Below are 15,665 nucleotides of genomic sequence, written 5' to 3' on the forward strand. Positions count from 1 at the left end.
ATCTAGGGTTTTCTATTAAAACATAAAAAATGATTCGTTTCACTTAAATATGGATGGCTTGTTAATTACCTCAAATGTCACGGGGTTTCTGGAAAAACTAAAAAAACGGTTGGCTATAACTTAGGTTGGACTACGGGTTAGTTTACATAAAACTCAAGGGTTCATTTGTACAAGGGACGATGGACAGGTAGAGACAGTAGTCCCTTTCTTAGTAGGTAATACTAGCAAATGAGCCCGTGCGTTGGAACGGGTGAAAAAAAACACTTTGTAATCTAATAATCATGAGTCCAAACTTCAGTAGGTTCATGTCCTTTATTTCAACAGATGGCATCCCATCTGAGTTTCTATTTATCTTTGTTCCCACTCTCGTCGACGCTGGCCTCAGTGTTGACATCAGCACAACACGTTTTAATGTTGTTAATCTTAAGACGTCTCCCTCTCGGCGTACGATGCAAATGAGCCTATGTGTTGCAACGGGTGAAAAGCCACTCACTAATCTAATAACCATGAATTCGTAGGTCCATGTCCTTTATTTCAACACATGGCTTCCCATCTGTGTTTCTATTTGTCCTTCTTCCCACTCTCGTCGACGTTGGCCTCGGTGTTTACACCATCACAACACGATTTGAATGTTTTCAATCTTAAGACGTCTCCCTTTCGGCATAGGATGATAAATCTATTTTTTCTGTGAAGTTGTGACGAGGCGTGCATGTGTGATTATAGATTTTGTTTTTGTTTCCGATCCTGGTTTTGCCTGTCGAAGTGTTTCATCGTAAATAGCATTTTTTTAAAGGTTAACAGTTGAAAATAATATCATATTCAGATTCGACATATTTTCTAATCGAATTTCATACATAAATTTAAAGTTAAGGTTAAAAAGCTATGGATTTTAAAAAAATCGATTAATATGTACTACGGGTTTATTACAAAAACTTGAGAGGGTTTTTTGCAAAATGACATGACGGACCAAGAATACCTATTTCTTTTATTAGTAGGTATATAGATATATAGATTATTGGGGTATGTTTAGGGCACATCTAGATGTGTCCCGAATTATTGCACATCTAAGTGACTCAATCAAGCATAAAGAAAAAAAAGGTGAAAAATGCCAACATGAATTTCGCGTAGGATCGATAACAGAGGTGATTTAGGTGTGCAATACTTAAGGGAATCTCCAACAGCGAACCGCCAGTCCCGGGGACATGAATGTGGGAGCCGGCCATCCAAGGCTGTGTGCATACATTTCAAACAAATTTTTAACTAACCACACAAAATTCATGCAAACACGTCAGATTTTCATATAAACCAGACGACATTCATGCAAACATGCCGGATTTTAATTACATTTTGAACATTTAGAAGAAAAGAGAGAAACCCGACCCCAAACCAATCCTACAATATGATGGCGGCTGGTCGTTGTCCACTTCCTTTCTATTCTGTGTTGGCGACCACCTCCTCCATCTGCCTGTCCCGATGAACGAAAGTAGTAAGACTCGTGAAGTGAAGGTGCAGTCTACGGTGAAGAAGAGTAAAACATCGGAGACGAACCGACCCACATTGGACACAAGGCCATGTCGCGCTCCCGTGCCCTACACATCCTCGAAGGAGTCTGCGACCTGTCTGTCACGGGTGGACGTGAGGCCCATGATCGAAATGGTGGCGCTGGCACTATCGTCGTCCAATCGGGCCGCCCCATAGTTCGTCGGCGGCGCGTAAGAGGCGCAGCTTGCATTGTTCTCGTCCGCAATCGCCTGTAGCCGCGCCTCCGCAGCGGCCACTTCCTAGTGAGCGGCGGCTTTAGCACACACGACCTCGTAGATCGCATGCTGCTCCACGACAAAGTTGGGGTTCGCCGCGGCCACGGCCTCCTCGTTCCCGCGCTCGCCGTCGATCTGGCTCTCCGCCAGCCGATGCTACTCTTGGAGGAATAAGTTGTACCGTTGTTCCTTCTGTGCCTGCTGGAACACCGACATAGGAGGTGGTGCAGGCTACTCTGCGGCCATGGCGGCATTGTAGTACGCCTGCGCCTGCTCCATGGTGAAGCCGGCATGCATAGGTGCGAGCTTTGGTGCAGTGTCGTCGGAGCCCGTCTCCATCATATCATGGGGTTGTCATCGGAGACCTTGGGCAAGCTGGCCGGCATGCGGCCTCTATCCGCCTGGCACAACAGCTCTGCCAGGCGGCCGCAAAGGGGCGGCCACCTCGTGCTTCATCTCCGTTGAAAGGTTCTCCCATAGAGGGTTTTCGCCTGCAGTCATGGCGGATGTGGTGCAAGGGAGGAGGATGTGGAGCGGCTTCTGTTGTGGTGTGGAGTAAGCCAAGTGTGACCGTCTTTAAATAGTGGATCCCGGTTAGGCCAGTCATCCGGGTGCGTTAATGCACGGCGCTGGAGTAGGTTTCTCAGCTAGCGAGCCTACTTAATGGTGGCATACGGACGAACTGGGCATCGAACGAATGTGATAGATATCCCTCCCGTCCCGTCCAGCAACGTGTCTCCGTCACTAAACTTGCGCGGACGCCGGTGACGCGACAAGGGCGACACCCTCTACTGGTGTGCCGCTTCAGTGCCGACGCCAGTGAGAGGTCGGATCCGCTCTGTTGCCTGCTTCAATATTGAGCGGCCCTCTACAGTTGCTTGAAGGGGCAGCTGGCGCCGGCGGGAACACGTACGGACAAGAGAGGAAGGTTTTGGGTGGGCCAAGGTGGTCAGAAGCGGACGTGACTGCTGTCCAGACGCTGGTAAAACGTTCACGTTTGTCTCCGGTTTATAGGAGAAAGTGCGTCCGGACAGCGTTGCGAACCAATGTAGATGGCACAACACGTCCAGACCATGCGGACCGAACATTGTGGACGGTTTCAGTGCCGGTCCCCGAGTTTCGAAGGACCCAGGGCGAATTCAATGAATGGGCCCAACGGCGGCAATGGAGGAATTTTCTAATTTCATATATTGATAGATAAATTCTTGCAAAGCTATAGTAAAGAATGATATTTTTTCCTGGTGTAACATAGGATGAAGTGTCTTAGTTCAAGTCTAAATCAAATTTCATAGAACTTACATACATATGTTGGAAAAAAGAACTGACATGCTAACTAACCTCCAAGTCTACAATAATCATGAGATCCAATTAACTTATTTGTTCGTTCCCTCTTTCTTCTTTTTATCAGAACCACGTAAAATATTATTTGGGCAACATGTCTGCAAGAAAAAGAGCAAAGTCAGCTAAACGTTGCAGTAAAATTAGTGAAATCCCATGCTCTTTAGCTATCGAAATCTAATCTTCAAGGACACCTTGAGTCGAGGGCCAAGTTGGCAAGACTAATGACCAAACTCTACTATTGTAAGAAGAAGAACATAAATTTATCAAAGTGTAAGATTGAGGGCTAAGAGAAATTCGTTAGAGATTTATCTCTGCTATTCCTTGCGAATGCCCTAGTATCCGGCAGCCGCTACCGTAGAGAATCAGTCGCTCGATCGACCAATATATGTGAGCGTACGACAACATACCATTTTTTCTGAGGGGTTACAATTTATTTTTTTGAGAGGGCGCTGGCGTGCAAATAGGAGGAGGCAAAGAGCCGCTCGCCCTGTGCAGCCGTGCTCAATTCTAGCCAGTAGTCGTGCGTTTAGGCATCTTAGCAGTTGGGCTTTTGTTAGATGATGGGCCTCCCCTGCGTATAGGTTTTTTCTTCCATAGGCTGCAGCACTAAGGTCGGGGCCCCTAGTTTGGCTGGGCCCCGGGCCGTCGCCCCTGCTGCCCTGGCCCAGGGCCGGCCCTGGACGGTTTGAAGGTTAGCATTGGAGATGGCCTTACAGCACATATAGACGTGTTTTAGGAAACCTTAATTTTTTCTGATATATTTCAATTATAAGGTGCATTTGGGTGTTTACAAAACAATTTTCTGCCAAGGGAAAGAAAGAAAGAAAGAAAGAGTTATTATTATAAGAGGAAAAGTGCCTACCCATTCTTGTTGTCGGCGGAGGTGGAACGAGGAATCCTAGCTAGCCGCCTGTGAAAGGCCCAGATTGATCCGCAAGGTATGCTCACCGAAATCTCTACAGACAGCAACTAATCGATGGTGGGGCGGGAGATCCGCAAGGTGATTGACTCGTGACGAAATTGGGCATCCTAAACCCTAACCGATTGTGCGCACGCAGTCGACGATGGCGTTGGTTCGGTGCACCGCGAGGAGACTGGGTGGCTCCGTGCTCCAGCGAACGCAGGCGGCCGTCGCGGAGGAGGGACGCAGGCTCGTGCCAAGCAGGTTCATGCGCTCCCGTCAGCTCTCCGGCGATGTCTCGATCGAGGTATCTTAACCAAATTTGACTTTTTCTCTTATGATTTTTGTATCTCACGGCATCAAGTGCCGATATAGCCAGTGAAATCCTGTGCAATCTAGACAGCAGCATGTATGTGTCTCTTGTATTAGCTAGAAACAAGAGCAAAATTACTTATCATAATCAACTTGATTAACCTGACCTGAACATGTACATCCTGACTAAGCAACAAGACAGCAAGCAAATCATATCATTAAGAAAACCTTATTTTTTCCTCGTTAATCCGAGCATGATGGCCTTTTGCTTATCCCTTTAGCAAATAATTAGTGGCAGCGCACCCTTTCCCGTTTCTCCCGCGACGCCCTCGCTGGCGCCCGGGAGGCTAGCCCTAGCCACGAGCGGGGCTCCCCGCCTTCTCCTCTTCTCCCCTCCCTCGCCTCAGACAGGGGCCTCGACCGGGCGAAGCTCGACCGCTGGCGGCGGAGGCAGGGAGTTCTTCTTCCCCTCACGTGGGTGGCTTGACGCGGGGTGCCTCACCCAGACCTCGGTGCCGCCCTAGGCGCTAGGAGCGGCAGCACAGCGGTGCGGCAGGGCTGGAAGATGTCGGTGGTGCGGTGAGCGGCACGGAGGAAGTGCACGCGGGACCAGAGTTGGCGGCTTCGATTCTGGCAACCCTTCAAGATGTAATCTCATAGGGCGGGCCGCGGGCGACGCGGATCACCGGCGGCCGCCCATGTCGTGGCGTCCGGCTGGTGGGGTTGGCAGTGTGCCGGAGGTGGTTGACCTCCTCCTCCTCTGCTCTTCAGATGGTGGATGTGGCGGATGAGGGCAACTCTGTTTGTGGGTGATCGGTGTGTGGGAGTATAGGGCCTCTCCGATAGCTCGAGCTTTTAGGTGAACTGGCTGGTGTGTGCAGCTCTACATGGTATCGGAGCCAAGAGGCTTTGAGTTCAAGACCCGGCTGGCAAAATTAAATTGGAGTGTTGACTATAAATGCAAAGCCCATCTTTCCCCGTCATCTTGAGCTCATGAGTGAACTGGTTAGGTCCATAAACATGTAACCAAGAGGTTTAAGGTTCAAAACCCAGTAAACGCAATAAATAATTGCGGTTTGCCCCCACTTCCGCTGCACACGCCATAAACTCCAAAGGAGCATAGATGTGAGGGGGGGGGTGTTGGAGTATAGTGTCCGGCCCTCTCCCATAACTTGAGCTTTTCGTTGAACTGGCTGGTGCGTGCAGTTCTACACAGCGGCTCGGCGAGGGTGCCACTGGCTGGCCGGTGGAGGTAGTGGAAAACTGAGGAGGGATGTAGGGGGCCTCCTGGCTGTGCCGACGCCAAGATCAGTAGTTGCCAAATGGGCCGTGTCAGTGGCCCTTGTGATTGGTGGAGCGGTGCGGTGGCTGCCGGTGACCCTCCTCTACTTGGATCTGGTTGGCTGGGCTTCTTTCCCGCCAGAGGGTCCATTTTGGGGTGGAAGGAGGTGCCTTCTACCTCTCACCGGTCGGTGAAGCCCATTTGTCCTCGTGCTGGTTGCGGGGAGGTCTTGGTTGCCTGGGCGGCGGCCTCGGTGGTGGGTGTCGCGCTTCTCGTGGGTGGGGTGTGCGGCTCATGTATGGGCTGGTTTTTATGGCTGTTCGGGCGGCGTGGCCGATGGTTCTTCGGCGACTGGAGGCACTTCGAAGGTAGAGCGTGCGTGCTAGGGGATATTCCCCGTCCGGCTTGGTCGGGCTGACGGCGGCGGCGCACGTGGGCATAGTCTCCTTCCTAAAGGCGTCATCATGGCTACTTTACCCCTTCGGATGGTCCAGTAGAGAACCATGATCCTTTGGATCCGATTGTGATGGCACTCCGGTGTTGGTCCCCTTCTTGAAGGCGCCGTCTTGGATGCCAACATTAGTCAAACTCAGCTTTGTCTCTTCGTGACAATTCTGTCATGGTGGAGTACTGCGACTACTTCAAGCAGGGCCCTCATTGCTCATTTGCCGTTGGCTTGGCGTGTTGGGGTGGTGTGGCTGTTCGTGTACATGTTGTATCCGGCCTTGGGTGTGTTGTGTTGTGGCGTGGTGTGGTGTTGAGTTGTATGTGATTGTCTTGTATGGTCGATGCATTATCTGTAAAGTAGGGGCAAATGGCAATAGCCTTTTTCGGTATTAATGAGTGGCAACACATAAGATGGATGTTGTTGTGGTTTTGATATCTTGAACCATCTCATCTTCTACTTGATGTACTTCCTAGTATGATTATATGACTTCATTTATCCATATACAGTAAGTATGATTTTGTGAATAGTGGCTACACTTGCACGATGTATTCTGTATCCATCGAACCTCACTTACTTCATAGACAAGACAATATCCTTCTTAATTATTTACAAGTGGCAATCAGCGATTACTTAGTTATTGATGATATGTCACGGACCCAAGTACCTCTACGGCCCACAACCCTGGAGAAGGCCGGCCCAGTAGGAAGAAGCGGCCCAGCCACAAGTTTGACCCAGCCACCTGAGAACTGGGTGGTTAAGTGTTGGTGTGCGTTAGGTGGAGAGGCATCGAGAAATATCTGGAACTTGTACTCTCATCCCAATCCCCTTCTTCCTCCTCGAACCCTACCTCCTCTAAACTCCTAAATTCCTCCTATGCCACTATGAACTAGAGTAAATTGAGTTGAGGGACGTAACATATGGTATCAGATTTGCCTGATTATCTCCAGAAGCCCACTTTCTCCACGCGCAATCAACGCCACACCCTCGAAATGGAGCAACGCATCGACGAGCTTGCGGCGACGCTCAAGCGCATCCAGGAGCAGAACGCCTCCATCCAAGAGGCGGTGGCGACATCGACGGCCCTCTTTGAGGAGATCAAGCCGTCCGTGACGGGCCTCGCGGAGTGGCGACCGGCGCTCGAGCGCTCGGTCGACGATCTGCGCACCGAGATCGGTGGCGTTCGCGACGACTTGGACACCGCCATCCGCAACCCCGCCCTCGCCCTCAAGCCGACGGATCTGCCACCCCTGATCCCACGATCTGGTGGTGGGACGACTTTGGAGGCGAGCAAGGAGACACACAGGCCCGATGGCCGCCGCGACGACAATTCGACTCGGGGGTCTGGATCTGGGGTAGTTACTACCCTCGTTCCGCCTCCGGCCATGGGTATGTACACTCTCGATGATTCCCGTTCACGATCGTTAGTCCGTTCTCTCGAGCCGCTACCACTGTCTGGGGAGTTCTCGCGGCAGCAGAATGCCTCCCGCTCAGGCAGCCCACAGCGCTTTTGTTCCACTTCCATTCCCCGTCCCAAGCTTGATTTTCCACCATTCTGGGGAGAGAGGCCCCGCAGTTGGAAAAGGAATTGCGAGTCCTATTTCCGTGTGTTTCACCTTGATCCGGAGCTTTGGGTAGACACTGCTGCTATGCATTTTTCGGGGCCGGCGATGATTTGGCTCGAAAATGGTGGGTTTACCTTGCGTAACCTGACTTGGGAAGCTTTCTGCAAATTGGTCTGTGACCAATTCGAGCGCAGTGAGTTCTCCTCTCTGTTGTGCCAGCTCTTTCACTTACGCCAAACAGATTCAGTTTTAGCTTATGTTACTCGATTTAACGAGCTTATGCACTCCCTGTTGGCACATAGCAGTTCGTGGGATTCCGCCCTTTTTCCCTCTCGCTTTGTAGATGGTCTTAAGGATGAAATTCGTGTTGTTGTCCTTGTGCATAATCCTCGCGACCTGGATACTGCTATTTCTTTGGCTTATCTGCAGGAAGAGGCGCTGGAAATTTCTAAACGACGCGAACCGCGTTGCACTGATACTGGATCAGCGGTTCGGTCGCATCTGAGAGGGGCAATGCCACTGCCTCCACCTCCAGGCCGGCCACCTCCCATTCCTGCAGACACATCGGCCGATCGTCGACCCACGCCCAATGCTATGGCGCAACCATCTCCATCAACTGATGAGAGATTGACCACACTGCGTGCTTACTGTCAGGTGCGAGGCCTCTGTTACTTGTGCGGCGAGAAATGGTCTCGAGATCACAAGTGTGCCACTGCAGTTCAGTTACACGTTGTCCAGGAATTGTTTGATGTCTTCGGAATTCCAAGTTTTGATGGGCAGTCAGAGCATTCGGATACAGCCAGTGAATGTCATACTATTTCCAGGGCAGCGTTGGAGGGTACTGTAACACCGCAAACTGTTCAGCTGCAAGGACTCATCCAGAATCAGAAGGTGTTGATGTTGATTAATTCGGGGCGTTCTAATAGCTTCATCAGTGCTAAGTTAGCTGCTCGTCTAACTGGTGTTGTGACTTTAGATCACCCTTTGCAAGTGCGCATTGCCGATGGGGGGCATCTCTGCTGTGCCCAGGAAGTGCCTAACTGTGAGTGGTGGGTTCAAGGCAATAAATTTTGCTCTACTCTTAAAGTGTTACCACTTGGTTGTTATGATATGATTGTGGGTATGGATTGGTTAGAAGAGCATAGCCCCATGGATATTCATTGGGGGCTCAAGAAGCTGCAGTTCTTGCACAATGGCAAGCCAACTTTGTTGGAGGAAGTGCAACCGAGTGTGCAACACTGTTATCAGCTGTCATCAGCCCAACTGCATGCTCTGTTTGAATGTAATGATGTGCATCAGGTCATCCAACTCTGTGCTATTGATGTGTCAGAAGGAGAGGATCAGGCTCCTTCAGTGATATCGACTCTTGCAAGAATTTGCTCATCTCTTGGATACACCATCCACTTTACCTCTAGAACGGGATTTTGATCACACTATTCCGTTGATCCCAGGGGCACAGCCTGTCAACTTGAGGCCTTACCATTACACTCTAGCTCAAAAAGATGAAATCGAGCGCCAAGTGGCCGAAATGATCAAGCAGGGCATTATTCAGCATAGTTGTAGTCCATTTGCTGCTCCAGTTCTGTTGGTGCAGAAGAAGGACTTGAGTTGGAGATTTTGCATCGACTTCCGCAGATTAAATGCCATCACAATCAAGAATAGATACCCATTGCCAGTCATTGAGGAGTTGTTGGATGAGCTTGCAGGGTCAGTTTGGTTTACCAGTCTCGATTTGATGGCGGGTTATCATCAAATCAGGATGAAGGCTGGCGAAGAGTACAAGACTGCTTTCAAAACTCACCACGGGCATTATGAGTTCAAGGTCATGCCCAATGGTGTTACTGGTGCTCCCTCGACCTTCCAAGGCACTATGAACATTGTTTTGTCGCCTCCGTTGCGCAAAGGTGTGCTTGTATTCATTGACGACATCCTGGTACATAGTGCCACCTTGGAAAAGCACAAGGAGCTCCTTCGACAAGTGTTTCAGTTGTTGCGCAAGCACCAGTTCTACCTCAACCAAGCTAAGTGCAAGTTCGCTCAACTGCGTCTTACTTATTTGGGTCATGTCATTGGCGCTGATGGAGTCTCAACGGATGACAAGAACATTGCAGCAGTCCGGGATTGGCCAACTCCCACTTCAGCCGGAGAGTTTCGCGGGTTCCTTGGGTTGGCTGGCTACTATAGACGGTTTGTGCGCAATTTTGGTGTGGTCAGTAGAACTCTGACAAACTTGCTTAAAAAAGGGGCAGTCTTTGTTTGGAGTGACGAGGCAGAAGCTGCCTTTCAGCATCTGAAAAAAGCCCTTATCACCGCGCCAGTGTTGGCCTTGCCGCGGTTTGATCGCACCTTTGAAGTTGAAACTGACGCATCTAACACAGGAATTGGCGCGGTGCTGATGCAAGATGGTCACCCGTTGGCTTTCTTCAGTAAAGCTCTCGGACTGCGAAATCAAGGTCTTCCGGCATATGAGAAAGAATTCATGGCGGTATTAATGGCGGTGGATCATTGGCGTCCGTATTTACAGTCGGGAGAGTTCATTATACGCACTGATCAACGCATGCCTCGCCCATCTTGATGATCAAAGACTGACAACCACCTGGCAGCGGCGTGCTCTCACCAAACTCCTTGGACTTCAATACAAGATTGTCTATAAGAAAGGCGTGGAGAACCGAGCGGCAGATGCCTTGTCTCGCCGGCATGGAGCTTTGTTAGCAATCTCTGTGGCTCTACCCACTTGGCTGAATGAGATCACCAAAGGGTACCAATCTGACCCCCAGGCATGTGAACTGCTGCAGAAATACACAGGGGCAACAAACCCTACGGCTTCGTATACTGTGCATGATGGAGTGATCAAATACAAGGGACGTGTGTGGCTGGGTTCCAACAAAACAGCTCAGGAACTCATGTTGCGTCAGATGCATTCTAGTCCGTCTGGAGGACATTCGGGTATCCACGTGACTTATGATCGGCTCAAGAGGCTGTTTGCCTGGCCTGGTATGAAAATGGCTGTGACCAATTTTGTATCCAGTTGTGAGGTTTGCAAACAAGCAAAACCCGAGCATGTGCGCACCCATGGATTCCTGGAGCCTCTGGAAGTTCCACCACACCCATGGCACACCGTCACCTTAGACTTTGTGGAAGGGCTGCCAGTTTCAAAAGGGTATTCCTGCATCTTAGTGGTTGTGGACAAGTTGACGAGGTATGCTCATTTCGTGCCTTTGGCTCACCCCTTCTCAACTGTTCAGGTTGCATCTACTTACATGACAAACATCTACAAGTATCATGGTCTTCCTCATGCCTTGGTTTCCGATCGGGATCGTATTTTTACTAGCAAGCTTTGGAGAGAACTTTTCCGTCAAGCGGGCACGGAGTTGCGCATGTTGTCTGCTTATCACCCGCAAACGGATGGCACCACAGAACGAGTCAACCAGTGTTTGGAATCTTACTTGCGCTGCTTTGTTCATGCCTGTCCACACCGTTGGTTTCAATGGCTGCATCAAGCGGAGTTCTGGTACAACACTTCCAAACATTCAACACTGGGCGCTTCGCCCTTTGAGACGTTATATGGCCACCCTCCGAGGCATTTTGGTATTGTAGATGCATCGGCCACAGCTCCCTCAGACCTGGTGGATTGGATGCATGAAAGAGCTTTGATGACAGCACTGCTCAAACAGCAATTGGAACGAGCTCGTCAACGTATGAAGGATTTGGCTGATAAGCATAGATCTGAACGCTCATTTGCAGTGGGGGACCGGGTGTTTGTGAAGCTGCAACCATATGTCCAAGTTTCCGTGGCAGAGCGAGCTAATCATAAGCTTTCCTTTTGTTACTTTGGTCCGTTTCAGGTTTTGGCGCGGGTGGGCGCGGTCGCTTATCGTCTACAACTGCCTGCATCGAGCAAGATCCACCCCGTCTTCCACGTGTTGCTGCTTCGAGGAGCTCTACCACCGACTACGGCAGTCGAGCCCGAGCTGCCGAACCCAGCTATGCCGCACTCTCCGCCGGGGATTCTGAAGCAAGTACTGGCTCGACGCGTCGTCACCCAAGGTGCTGCAAAACTACCACAAGTGTTGATCAAGTGGACGAACCAGCTGGCGTCATTAGCGTCGTGGGAGGACTACTTCGAGCTACGCAGTCGCTTCCCGGGTGCCGTGGCTTGAGGACAAGCCGATTCTGAAGGAGGGGAGAATGTCACGGACCCAAGTACCTCTACGGCCCACAACCCTGGAGAAGGCCGGCCCAGGAGGAAGAAGCGGCCCAGCCACAAGTTCGACCCAGACACCTGGGAACTGGGTGGTTATGTGTTGGTGTGCGTTAGGTGGAGAGGCATCGAGAATTATCTGGAACTTGTACTCTCATCCCGATCCCCTTCTTCCTCCTCGAACCCTACCTCCTCTAAACTCCCAAATTCCTCCTATGCCACTATGAACTAGAGTAAATTGAGTTGAGGAACGTAACATGATATGCAATGCAAGTACAGTAACCATTATCTATGTGTATCAATCCAGCATGCTGACACGATCCCTGCCCTTGAATCTGAGCTGGAAAAGAACAGGAAGGAGCTGGAAGCCACGATAGCAAAGTTGAGGAACACTCCAGGACGAAATGCCTCTACGTATACAATATAAGAGGATCAAAGAAGATGCATGCAACTTGATAAATTTCTTCCTTAATTTCTTGTTTATTTGTTTGTTTGACCGGAGTTGATACATATAATCTCATTTGACCTACCACTCAATACTTGCAGGCGCTTGATGTCCTACGGGCGTACAGTTCAGGGTCTGGTCGATGCAGTTAAAGGGTTATTATTTTTGTGTATGATTTCTGCTGCTGTCCTCGGTCTCGGTTTAGACAAGGGGGTAGAAGCCACAGCTAGTACCAGGGAAAGCAGTGAAGACAAGATCGAAAATTGAGGACCAAAGATGGCCCAAGCTTGTTTTCAATTCAATTACGACCTCTACAGTTTTGCTAGCTGGCAGTATGCTATCATACCTTGTGATATTGTGTGATACTATTTGAGTAGATAGAGCCATTTTTTCGAAAAAGCTTATCTATTCGAGTAGATAGAGCTATTTTTTTTTCGAAAAAGCTTTATCCATTCGAGTAGATTACGTGCATGCATCCAACAAAACTGTAGCTTGATAGTACAAGCATACTTATGTTTTGGTCACGCTCCATGACTGCCGTCGAAGCACTTTCTCGACAGGATTCCTAGCTGTTACTTCTGGCCACGGCGGCGCACGTACATAGACTACAGATGTCAAGGTATACGGCTCCAGAGGTGTCCCAAAACTCTAGCCAACAACCACCGCCGCGGCGCTCCCCTCGGCGCCGCTGCCGATGGCGCCAGCGGTGGTGGCAGGCATGGCCTGCGCGCCACGATGGGACTATGGGAGTCCCTCGCACGGGGGATTCACGTCACAGAGGGCGACGCGATGGAGTCTCTCGACTAACGGCGGGGAGGTACGGCGGAGCTCGATGAGAGATTGCTGCGGCGGCGCGAGATGAAGGCATTGGCGCGGAGTTGCTCCATGGAGGCGTCGGCGCTTTGGCGGCCAGAGGGCCTGGCGGCTGCTGGATGCCTCCACTGCGCGGACGAGTGACAACGGCATCCATCACGCACGAGCGGCGGCGCAGGGTCCGATATGGGCCGCATGGCCCGACTTGGGCGTCACGGTCGTCATCTCGTCCACTGATCTGACCGGCGGCGTGGGACCTGCTGGTTTTGAATCAGGAGGCGGTCCTAGGATTCTTCTCGCGCAAAGACGGTGATCTGCTTGTTGCCGTTCTTTTTTATTTGGCCGTTGACGGGCCGGTTCCGGAAGGCTCTGTCGGAGATACTTTGGGCGCATGACGACCATAGATTGCTGAATCAGATGGGATCTGGTTGTGTGCGTTGTTATTATGAGTCTGTGCTACTCCAGAAGGGGGTGGCGAGCTTCGCTATCTATTGACCTCATGAGACATGTCGGTGTTTCAATTTCTGTGGGGCCGACAATGGTGAAGAATATTATGATGGCTGAAATTGGAAGACTGGTAATGGCAGACCGAGTCTTCGAGGCGATGAAGACTTTGCTTGGTGCTTCATGACTCTCACAGTTGCCTCGGCATGTGGAGGCGGCAGCACTGAAGGGGTACCGAGTCATCTCTTTCAAGGTGAAAACCCAAGGTCTAACCTTAATTAGTTGTACCTAACAAAGGCATTTTTCTGAGAGCGTGGACTTTTTTCAGGGTGAAAATTTTAAGATCTTTGATCGGGAGACGATGGCACCGGTGCATTGTTGAAGGCATCGCTTTTGAAGAATTTGAACTCTAGGTGTTGTCTTTGGCGGTGGTTTGTGCTGCACTGCAAGGAATTATTCACTACGGCATGACCTTTCTTTTTCTTTTTCTTTTTCTTTTTTGGTTTGTGTTCATCTATGATGTCTTTTGACATTTGGTTGGTGTAGAGGTAGGATGTAATTGATATCTCTGCGGTATTAGTATGATCTCTTTGTCAAAAAAATCAGTTATAAAATGCATTTGGTTGTTTATACAATACAAGTTTATAAGGAAAAAGAAACAAAGAAGGAATTAAAAAAAACCGAAGAAGCAAAGAGTTATTATTAAGAGGATACCTGCCCATTCTTGTTGTTGGCGGAGGTGGAAAGAAGGCGAAATAGGAAACATAGACGCCTTTCCCTAAAAAAAAAAGAAAAACCCTAGCCGCCTGTGGAAGGAACGCCCAGATCGACCCGCAAGGTACGCTCACCAAAATCTCCCAAGACTGCGATCTGATCTATGGTGTATGTGTGTGTGTCAATGGTGGGGCGGCAGAGCCGGCGGTGGTGAACTAGTGATTTGTGACGAACTTGTCATGCTAATCTAACCGATTGTTCGCAGGCCGTCGACAATGGCGTCGGTTCGGTGCGCCGCGAGGAGACTGGGTGGCTCCTTGCTCCAGCGAACGCAGGCGGCGGTCAAGGAGGAGAGACTCCAGCTCGTGCCAAGCAGGTTCATGCGCTCCCGCCAGCTCTCCGGCGATGTCTCCAGCGAGGTATTTTTAAGTGCTTAACCAAAATTGACTTTCTTTTCCTCATGATTTTTGTATCTCATGGCATCAAGTGCCGATATAGCCAGAGATAATCTGTGCAATCGAAACAGCAGCATGCATGTGTCTCAATTACTTATCATCGTCAACTTGTTTAACCTGACATCAACATATAAGATGGACAGCATGAAATCATATCATTAAGGCCATCTCCGATGAAGATCCGTAAACCTCCTACAACTGTCCGGACTGCGAAAGTCATCCAAGGCCAACCTGTATCGGTCCATGGAGCAGTCCGGATGCGATTTCTCCCGCAAACCGGAGACAAAAGCGGGGAAGGTTTGAGGGAGTCCGGAACGCTACCAAGCCCGCCTCTAACAGCCCTAACCCATAAAAAAAACCTTTCCCCTCCCGCGCACACTCCCGCCCAGTGCCACCTGCCCACATTCATGCCGTTGTAGAGCGCGGCGCTCCGCATTAAAGATGGCTCAAGGTGGACGCGATCTCTCACTGCCTTCGTCACTGAAGCGGCGCGCTAGCCGAGGGTGTTGCCCGCTGCACGCCCGGCTAAACACGCCTCCTCGCCGCATTCATACACCCCCATTAACCCCGGTGGAAGCCAAGAAACCTACTCAGGCCACATGTCCTTCATGAGAGGGCCCGCATTAAATGAACGCCCGCCGAGCTCCTACCATCTGCCCTCTACTTAAATGAGGGTAGACACTGTTGGAAATATGCCCTAGAGGCAATAATAAATTGATTATTATTATATTTCCTTGTTCATGATAATCGTTTATTATCCATGCTAGAATTGTATTGATAGGAAACTCAGATACATGTGTGGATACATAGACAACATCATGTCCCTAGTAAGTCTCTAGTTGACTAGCTCGTTGATCAACAGATGGTTACGGTTTCCTGACCATGGACATTGGATGTCGTTGATAACGGGATCACATCATTAGGAGAATGATGTGATGGACAAGACCCAATCCTAAGCATAGCACTAGATCGTGTAGTTCGTATGCTAAA

At 50.1% G+C, this 15,665-nt stretch overlaps 1 long non-coding RNA gene across 1 annotated transcript; it reads left to right on the top strand.

Annotated features, from left to right (window-relative positions):
• The first annotated feature begins 3,933 nt into the window (after nt 1–3,933).
• LOC123183237 (uncharacterized) lies at nt 3,934–12,627 on the top strand. The gene is made up of 3 exons (XR_006492477.1): nt 3,934–4,036; nt 4,157–4,306; nt 12,351–12,627. It is a non-coding gene; the product is annotated as an uncharacterized lncRNA (long non-coding RNA).
• The last annotated feature ends 3,038 nt before the right edge of the window (nt 12,628–15,665 follow it).

This window comes from Triticum aestivum, chromosome 1A (genome assembly GCF_018294505.1).
Source record: "Triticum aestivum cultivar Chinese Spring chromosome 1A, IWGSC CS RefSeq v2.1, whole genome shotgun sequence".
Lineage (NCBI taxonomy): Eukaryota > Viridiplantae > Streptophyta > Magnoliopsida > Poales > Poaceae > Triticum > Triticum aestivum.